Source organism: Euphorbia lathyris, chromosome 4, assembly GCF_963576675.1.
Source record: "Euphorbia lathyris chromosome 4, ddEupLath1.1, whole genome shotgun sequence".
In the NCBI taxonomy this organism is placed as follows: Eukaryota; Viridiplantae; Streptophyta; class Magnoliopsida; order Malpighiales; family Euphorbiaceae; genus Euphorbia; species Euphorbia lathyris.
This window is the reverse complement of record NC_088913.1, coordinates 77,965,911-77,975,834: the sequence shown is the minus strand read 5'-3', so window position 1 is coordinate 77,975,834 and position 9,924 is coordinate 77,965,911. Positions and strand designations below refer to the sequence as shown.

The window sequence follows — 9,924 nt, the reverse complement described above, 5'->3', positions numbered from 1 at the left end:
TATAAATTAAAAATATAAACCAATTCAATGCATATAACAATTTAAAAATATAAAATATATACTTTTTAAACTAAATACTTCTTATTGATAATATTATTTACACACGATGTAATAAAACAATAGAATATATATTTTATAATTCAGTATTTAGTAGAATTTTAATTTTATTTTATATAAATATAAAAAATTTCAAAATTTTATTGATATTAGAAAAATAAAATAATTTTTTTATTATAATTATCAAAACATAAAATAAAAAATAATAATATTAAATTATATTTCAAATATTTAAGTTGTAAATATAATAATATATTCATTAATTTTTGATAAATAATAATTCTATATTAGTTTACTGGTTGTGGAGAATGTTTGGCATTGATTAGACCGATGTTTGAGTCCCTATATTTTTACAAGTTTTTTTTTATATAATTAAATAACAACTCGATGATTTTGTCACAAATTTTTCTTTTTTAAATTAAATAACACCTTAGAAGATGACTTGGTCACAAAGTCTTCTTTTTTTCGTTAAATAACAACTCAGAAGATGACTTGGTGAGGCTGGTTATGTCACGTCCGTGTCTAGATTTTTAAATTTTTGTTAAAAATTTATATTTTTATTTTAGTATATATTATAATTATTGGGTATGTGAAGTTAATTTGGTGTTATAGGAAAGGTTTGGAGTTAATTTGAAGGTTTTAGGTGTAAAGTAAAAGTTTAGAGTAATTTTTAAAAGATTATATAAAGATGTAGGACCAAACTGGATATTCGCCAGATAAGGATATTATCTATATACGAACAGGTGGTGAGAGATGAGAATCATTATCTCATTTGTTTTTCTTTTTCTTCTTCTTTCCGTTTTTCTGCATATTTATCGTTTTTCGATCGTTTCTCCACCGTTTCTTTGATTTACGGAGATTCGACCGTTCGAATCACTCGAAATTAGAATCATAACATCCTTATATATAGATCTAAGTCCTAGCCGAAGAGTTTTTGAGTTTTGGCAGTGTTTGGAGGGAAATGGCTTAGACAGAGTTTAGAGGCGAATTGAACGGATTTGTGGTGCTTAATTAATAGCCAAGGTAAGTAACTATCAACTATATTTTGAATTTTATCTATATAGATATATATATATATATGATCAAAGAAGTTTCAGAAATTGATATTTCAAGGTTTATACGGGTATTTTGTAAAATTGGGATTTCCATGATTTTGCTTTCTATTGTGAAATTATGGTTCCAATGAAGCTATTGATTATGCTTTTATGTGAATTTCATATTTTACTTGATTATGTTGATTTAAGGCTTCATTTGGTTGATTTACATATATACATATATGTTTTTGGTTTCAATATATATCTATATTGAACAAAATGAATTTGATGATTTCTTACGAATTGTTTTTGGATTGAGAAATCTGTTGCGGTTATTGTTGTTATTATTTTGGGTTGAAGTCCAAATATGATTTTTATGATACAAAAGGGCTAATTGAAGCCAAATGATTTTTGGTTATCAAATAGTTTGGAATTTGATTGTGAATGAGCACGTTATGATTTTATGATTTTATATCCATCGAGAGTTATCCGGATCGGTGGTTCCATATTTGAAGACAATATTCAGTGAGGGACATGGCATGTGTACACAGTTTGAAAGACCTATTGGGTATGACAAAGAAGTGTTGGGTAAGACCATATGGGATAGGCAATGTTAAGAGACGTCTCGATTATATATGTGGTTATGGATTGATATTTAAGTGGAGAAACTCGAGGATGGATACAATGTTTTAAGTTCATTTGGATTATGTTTTCCGTATGATTGATTACGATTTGGTTTGATAAAACGCTTATTTGATTATAATATTTTTATAAGGTTTTGAACTCAAGAATCGATACAAGATTATATATTTTTGGTTTTTGATTTACTACTTTGATTATATTATGTATTTTGGTTTTGAGTATATTTTATAAAGTTTTGATTAAATCCCTTTATAAATGTATATATGTAGCTATGTTAAGTAAAGTTGGTTTTTATAGTTGATAATTTCTTACTGAGATTTTTGTCTCACGTTTTCAAATGTTTTAATGTTTTTAGGTGATAAAGTACGGGATATAGAGAAGGTATGCGAGGTTGGAGACTCCTAAGTATTGATTATGATCTTTCTATTTCACGTCCGATGCCGATTGAGGTCGTTTAGGGTCGGGTGTGACAGTTTGGTATCAGAGCTCTAGGTTAAATTCTTCGGACCTAAGATGGATAGTAATTGAGGAATATCGATATTTGGTGATAGCTAAGAACTAATCGATAGTAATTGAGGAATATGAATATTTGGTGAAAGCTAAGAAATAATTTGGAATTTTTTTTGAGGTATTGAGTCACTAGCTAATGAGGAGTAGAAATGAGATTTGATGGTTAGTAACATATTGGGTGTCTGACAATTAGCCAAATTATTTGATATTTGGTGATATGAGTTATGAGTAAGTCATAACTTTGAGCTAGAGATAATAGAGAATTGTCTATATAGGTGCTGCGGGAGAATCAGATTCGTATCTAAATCTTAGGATGCATTTTTCTACTAGATAGAGAGCGAATTTGTCGTGGAGTCCTAAATGAAAGTTCTTTATTATTATCTTACGTTTCCAGGGGTTTTTGAATCGCCTTAATCGAACTCCATATGAAAAAATTATGCTGGAAACGATATATGTTGGTCATTTTAGGTTTACACTAAAATGTGGTTTTTGTTGATTTTTCTCCTTAGTATGACTTGGAATTGATATTTGAGAGTTTAATAGTGGCTGAAAAATATACGTATCTCAGATGTGAAGTAAGGTTAGGAGACTTTGAAATGATATGATGAGTTTTGAAGATCATATATATGTGATTAAGAAAGCGAAAATGTGGAGATGTCAATTAATTGTTTCGGAGGTTGATTAATTGGAGATTATGATAGGAGTTTAATAAGTTATGAAATCTTAATTTGAATAAATGATATTCGAATTCAAGGTACAGATCTATTGTTGACCTTTATCGGGTTGAGGTGTAGAATTATTGAGAGTTATATAAATGATGTTTCGAGAGATATCGATGGTAGTGATCAATGAGAAGTAAAGTGGGAGACTATATTTGATGTTTGAGGAAATAATTAAGATATGAATTTGAGGACAAATTGTGCTGATCTTAAGCACAGTTTGAGGTAGGAAATTAAGAGATAAAGATGAAGAAGTTATTTTGAGTGGAAGTTTGTGTGATTATAGTTTGAGTTTATATAAGGATCAAATTGAGTGTTTATGGGTCAAATAAGAAAGTCGAATGATATTAAAGATTTATTGAGAAACGATTGAAGTTTAGTTGGTTGGATTGATGATATATATAGTGGTGATTTAAAAAAAAATAGCATGTTAGTTTAATTGATTTTGAGGAGTTAAATGGAGAATTATAAGAGTGATTTTGATTTAAGAGTTTATGAAATGACTCTTATTGATAGGAAATTGTATCATCATAATAAGGTTTATATTGGTGATGTTGATGTTGGTGTTTATGAAATGACTCTTATAAGAGTGATAGTGATGTTGATGCTAATGATTGAAGATTATAATATAAATAATGATTGGAGTGAAAAATTGTAGATACAAATATTGTTATTATGATGAAGTAAGATTATATATGGAGGCAAATCATTATTCGAATTATTTGAAGTTTAAGCAAAATATAATATCATACATATTAGCGGTTCAAAAGTGATATTTTTGAAGTCTGTAGAACTTGGAGATAGGTGAAATATATTTGACATGTATGCAATTGATGGAATCAATTGTGATTTCATTTATTAAAGTGAGATTTGGTGTATGTTAGGAAGATATGAATAATATTTGAAGTTTTATTGTGGATTATGCCGATGGAATTAACTAGGTTGAAATTGAGAGTTATTAAGAGTTATGTATAAATAATTGTTGCAGTGATGTGGATATGGATAAATGATGAAGTTAATGGAAGGAACATTAGAAATTGTGGTCTTATGGTGATTATGAGGAATCATGGTTTCGGAAGGAAATTAAGATATATTAGAGAATGTGAATTTCGAGGACGGAATTTTTTAAGGTGGGGAGAATTGTCACGTCCGTGTCTAGATTTTTAAATTTTTGTTAAAAATTTATATTTTTATTTTAGTATATATTATAATTATTGGGTATGTGAAGTTAATTTGGTGTTATAGGAAAGGTTTGGAGTTAATTTGAAGGTTTTAGGTGTAAAGTAAAAGTTTAGAGTAATTTTTAAAAGATTATATAAAGATGTAGGACCAAACTGGATATTCGCCAGATAAGGATATTATCTATATACGAAGAGGTGGTGAGAGATGAGAATCATTATCTCATTTGTTTTTCTTTTTCTTCTTCTTTCCGTTTTTCTGCTTATTTATCGTTCTTCGATCGTTTCTCCACCGTTTCTTTGATTTACGGAGATTCGATCGTTCGAATCACTCGAAATTAGAATCATAACATCCTTATATATAGATCTAAGTCCTAGCCGAAGAGTTTTTGAGTTTTGGCAGTGTTTGGAGGGAAATGGCTTAGACAGAGTTTAGAGGCGAATTGAACGGATTTGTGGTGCTTAATTAATAGCCAAGGTAAGTAACTATCAACTATATTTTGAATTTTATCTATATAGATATATATATGATCAAAGAAGTTTCAGAAATTGATATTTCAAGGTTTATACGGGAATTTTGTAAAATTGGGATTTCCATGATTTTGCTTTCTATTGTGAAATTATGGTTCCAATGAAGCTATTGATTATGCTTTTATGTGAATTTCATATTTTACTTGATTATGTTGATTTAAGGCTTCATTTGGTTGATTTACATATATACATATATGTTTTTGGTTTCAATATATATCTATATTGAACAAAATGAATTTGATGATTTCTTACGAATTGTTTTTGGATTGAGAAATCTGTTGCGGTTATTGTTGTTATTATTTTGGGTTGAAGTCCAAATATGATTTTTATGATACAAAAGGGCTAATTGAAGCCAAATGATTTTTGGTTATCAAATAGTTTGGAATTTGATTGTGAATGAGCACGTTATGATTTTATGATTTTATATCCATCGAGAGTTATCCGGATCGGTGGTTCCATATTTGAAGACAATGTTCAGTGAGGGACATGGCATGTGTACACAGTTTGAAAGACCTATTGGGTATGACAAAGAAGTGTTGGGTAAGACCATATGGGATAGGCAATGTTAAGAGACGTCTCGATTATATATGTGGTTATGGATTGATATTTAAGTGGAGAAACTCGAGGATGGATACAATGTTTTAAGTTCATTTGGATTATGTTTTCCGTATGATTGATTACGATTTGGTTTGATAAAACGCTTATTTGATTATAATATTTTTATAAGGTTTTGAACTCAAGAATCGATACAAGATTATATATTTTTGGTTTTTGATTTACTACTTTGATTATATTATGTATTTTGGTTTTGAGTATATTTTATAAAGTTTTGATTAAATCCCTTTATAAATGTATATATGTAGCTATGTTAAGTAAAGTTGGTTTTTATAGTTGATAATTTCTTACTGAGATTTTTGTCTCACGTTTTCAAATGTTTTAATGTTTTTAGGTGATAAAGTACGGGATATAGAGAAGGTATGCGAGGTTGGAGACTCCTAAGTATTGATTATGATCTTTCTATTTCACGTCCGATGCCGATTGAGGTCGTTTAGGGTCGGGTGTGACAGGTTAACTGTGACCAGCCGTTCGAGCGATTTTGTATGACTTTTAGCTACATTAAGTTATAGCTCTCTTGACCGATATATCCTCTGCTCCGCTTCAAGGAAGATTGAGAGACTTATATAATTGACTTGTACATGACTTTTTTCGTTGTTGGGTATACTAATAGATTTTTGGAGATTATCATTTTTTTTTTGTAGGAAAAGGAAAGAAAAAGACAAACAAAAAAACCTAACCCGGGAGTAGTCTAGGGAAGCTAACTCCCACCACACCATGGAAAGGAGATAGGAACTCAAGAGGTGAAGAAAAAGTTGAGACTCCCAAAATCCTCACATGGCCCTCAGCCGCAAGACGGTCCGTCATCCGATTCTGTTCTCTGATATTTGGTGCTGCATTATATTTACATTTATTATTATATTGTTTACCTTTATTATTGCTATTAATGTAAATATTGGAAATACATGAATAGTATTTAATGTATTAAAAAAGTCAACACAATAATAAATATAAATGTTAGAAATATATGAGAATATGCTAATCTATTAAATGTTTATATGCAACCATTCTTTTAAAAAATATATATATATAACCCTAAGTGATGCATATGTCAAAACCGTTAATTTTTTTATTCGCAAAAGATAATGATATGTACTTGATTCAAAAAATAATAATAATAATGATACGTGCTAAGTGTAGTGGTTATAATAAGGGTTTGTTACAATTAGATGTCACGAAACACCCACATAAAAACTATCAATAATGATACTTTGTTACTTCAAAATTTAGTAGGGCTCGTCATAAAACAATATAATTAAATTCACTCAATTAATATACAATTAATAATTTTTAACCAACAAAAATTAATCCAATATTATTAATAATTCCATAAAAATTGTATATCCAATAAAATATCTAATTCAATATTTATTATTATTTTCCTAAAATTTAATAATTAAATAATTAATTAAATACTTTTAAAGTACAATTAAGCTATGTTCTAATGAAAAATTAGAAATTTTATTGATGATATGTAAAATTTTACAAATGTTAAAGGACTAAAACAATTGTTAAAGGATTAAAAACAAAATGTACCATTGAGACTCTGAATAAAAAACAAATTAATAAAAAAAAGTTACTCTTGAAAAAGAATAAAAAAAATGTTTAATATTACTTTTCTTTGTTACTAAATGTAAATGTAGTAACTTACTTCTTTTTATAATAAAGAGGTTACTAAGGTTGAACCAAGACTTAATTGGAATTCACAAAATCATGTAAAATATAATATTTTTTATTCACATTTAATTTTATAATATAGTAAAATCTTACATAAAAAAATTATAAAATATTAACATTATTATAAAAAGTGTAGCAGGAAAAATATTTCATTAATATCAATTAATAATTTTTAAAGATATCAAATTTATAAATTAAAAAATAATTCAATTCAATACATATAACAATTTAAGAATATAAAATATATACTTCATAAACTAAATAGTTATTATTATTAATATTACTTATATATATAAATATAACAAAATAATAGAATATATATTTTATATTTCAGCTTAAATTATATAATTTAGTAAATTTTTAAATTTTCTTTTATATAAATATATAAAGTTTTTTTTTAAGCAATAAATATATAAAGTTTTAAAACTCTATTAATATTAGAAAAATAAAATAATTTTTGTATAATAATTATCAGAACATAAAATAGAAAAAAATAATATTAAATGATATTTCAAATATTTAAATTATAAATATGATTATATATTCATTAATCGTTGATAAATAATAGAAGTGGTATATTAGTCCAGTAGTTGAGGAGCATGTTTGCAATTGAAAAGGCCCGTGTTTGAGTCACCTTGTCTGCACAAATTCTTTTTTTTTTTAATTAAATAACAACTCTGAAGATGACTTGGTCAGACCGCTTAACTGTGATCGGTTCAAGCGGTTCGCGGTGGAACTGACTGGTTCGAGTTGAACCATCCGGTTCTTACAACCTTGGTTATAAATAACAAACTTATAACACCCATTTAAATTTAATAGAAACATTTTTACTAAACTGCCCTTTTAAATTTAAAAAAGTGCATGGATAGAATGATTTGAGGAGTCGAGCAATTAAACACACCGTGTTGACTTTTAATTGGGTAGCAAATATTTCATTTCGGTCAATCCTTGCCTTAATTCTTCAATATTCATCAATACCTTTCTTAATTGAAATTCAAACAATAAATTATCTTTCCTTTTTTAAATTAACAATTATGTGGGATGACTTTGTGTTCATCTAAGGAATAGGGTAGTTTGAGTTTTAGATGGATATCTGACTTTACTTTAGCTATGCTCACTGAACAAAGTTGGAGTTTTTTATTAAATCTTTACTCCCTCTACTCTCAGATTTTTTTGAGATAGATATTTTTTTTCATGAAACTTCGAACATCAACCCTTCGGATTTGATTAAGTGTAAAATTCCAACAAAGCATTTATGCCGACAAACATTTGAATTTTATCTAAGTAAACAAAAGATCAAAGAGCTACAATTCAACTACAATTATTCATATTTTAATTAGTGAATGCTTAATTAACTGAACTCAAAACTCAATGTGCAAAACTCGAAAACACCTCACCAAACGGATTTTATTCAATGATACAAATTTAGGCTGTTTAAGTGTTTAAACAATCATCTTTACACTCACTAAAAGATATCATGAGTTTGCACGGTCATTGAATAAAAACAATTTTAGAATTGGATTGTATTGAAGATAAGGGTTAAAGGTATATATAAGTGGTGATTTAGGTACAAATTATATCACTAAACAAAAAATTAAGACTATGAAACATTTTTCTAATGAAGTATTCTAGCAAGATGGAAACAAACCAAAGAACAATAAAAAGAGCATAACTTATCCTTTTTTACTCTTTTTTCTGATTTTTCTAACTAGATGATAGATTATTTAATCTAATTGAATTTTCTTTCTTTTTCTATTTTTTTTTTCGGAAATAAAAAAAAATTACAAAAAAAAATTATTGCATTGAAAGATAAAAGTCTTCTTTATGGCCCGATTTAGTAAATAGTTAGTTAATTTGACTAGCTAGTTATGTAAACTTATTTGATAAAATTTAACTGATTGCTAATAGTTGTTTATGTAAAATGACAAGTAAGAATACAGTAAAACCTTTATTTGGAATTAAAGAATTGATAGTAAGTAGAGGTAAAAATGTCATTCAAAACAGATGAAGCAATAGCTAATTGAAAAGATTAATAAAACCAATTTTCTAGGAATTGGCTTTTTGGACCCAATAAACTCTTTTAAACATTTTTTTAACGAAACATCAGTATTATAGGTTTTACAAAGTGACTCAAATCTCTAATTTTACAATAAAAAAAAAAAATTTACCAAATAATACCAAAGTTAGAATTTTGAGATCGAAATGCCAAACAAGCTAGTGCTTGAACCAAAATAAAATAAATTTGTTTATTGTTTATAACATTTGGTTAAAAGAAATAAAGAAAAAAAATGTAAATACTATAAAAGCTAAAGGATCGTCAATAAATACCACAATAAACTTATCTAGACATTGCCGGAAGATCTTGTTCATTAACAAAATATAGCTTCTTAGTGTTCAATTTTTAAGGCTCAAATAAGATCAAAAGCCATTGAGTTTATTTGTGTTTTAACTATCCTTAAAAAGCTCAAGAATGGTTCCAAATGCCTTTAAAAGTTAAACGTATGAACTAAAAAGTAAAAAGTAAGCCAAGTAATTGAGGTAAACTAGATGTAACTTCAAGACTTAATGTACAAATTACTAAGTTTAGGTTTGAACATAAACTAACTGATTACGGAAAAATCAAGTTTAATTAAGTCTTTTTAGAAACAAATAACGAAACTTATATGAGGGAAGATATAAATTTTAAACATTTGAGATTATTTGTTCAAAATAAGCAATTGAAATGGTTTATAAGATATAATAATTAATTAATACGAGAAGAATTAATACGAAATAAGAGAAATAATAAATATTAATGTTAATTTAATATTAATTAAAGAATAATAATATTAATAAAGAATAATTAATAGAGAAATAGAAATTTAATAGAATAGTATTTAATATAAAATTTAGTTTTATTTTAAGAGAATTTCTTATTTAATTTTTATATATATATATTTATTTTGGGTGTGGGGGGGGGGG

The 9,924-nt window shown here is 26.9% G+C and overlaps 1 long non-coding RNA gene across 1 annotated transcript; it reads left to right on the top strand.

Annotated features, from left to right (window-relative positions):
• The first annotated feature begins 852 nt into the window (after nt 1–852).
• Nucleotides 853–6,223, top strand: LOC136228039 (uncharacterized). Its single transcript, XR_010688381.1, has 3 exons — nt 853–1,080; nt 2,089–4,618; nt 5,621–6,223. It is a non-coding gene; the product is annotated as an uncharacterized lncRNA (long non-coding RNA).
• The last annotated feature ends 3,701 nt before the right edge of the window (nt 6,224–9,924 follow it).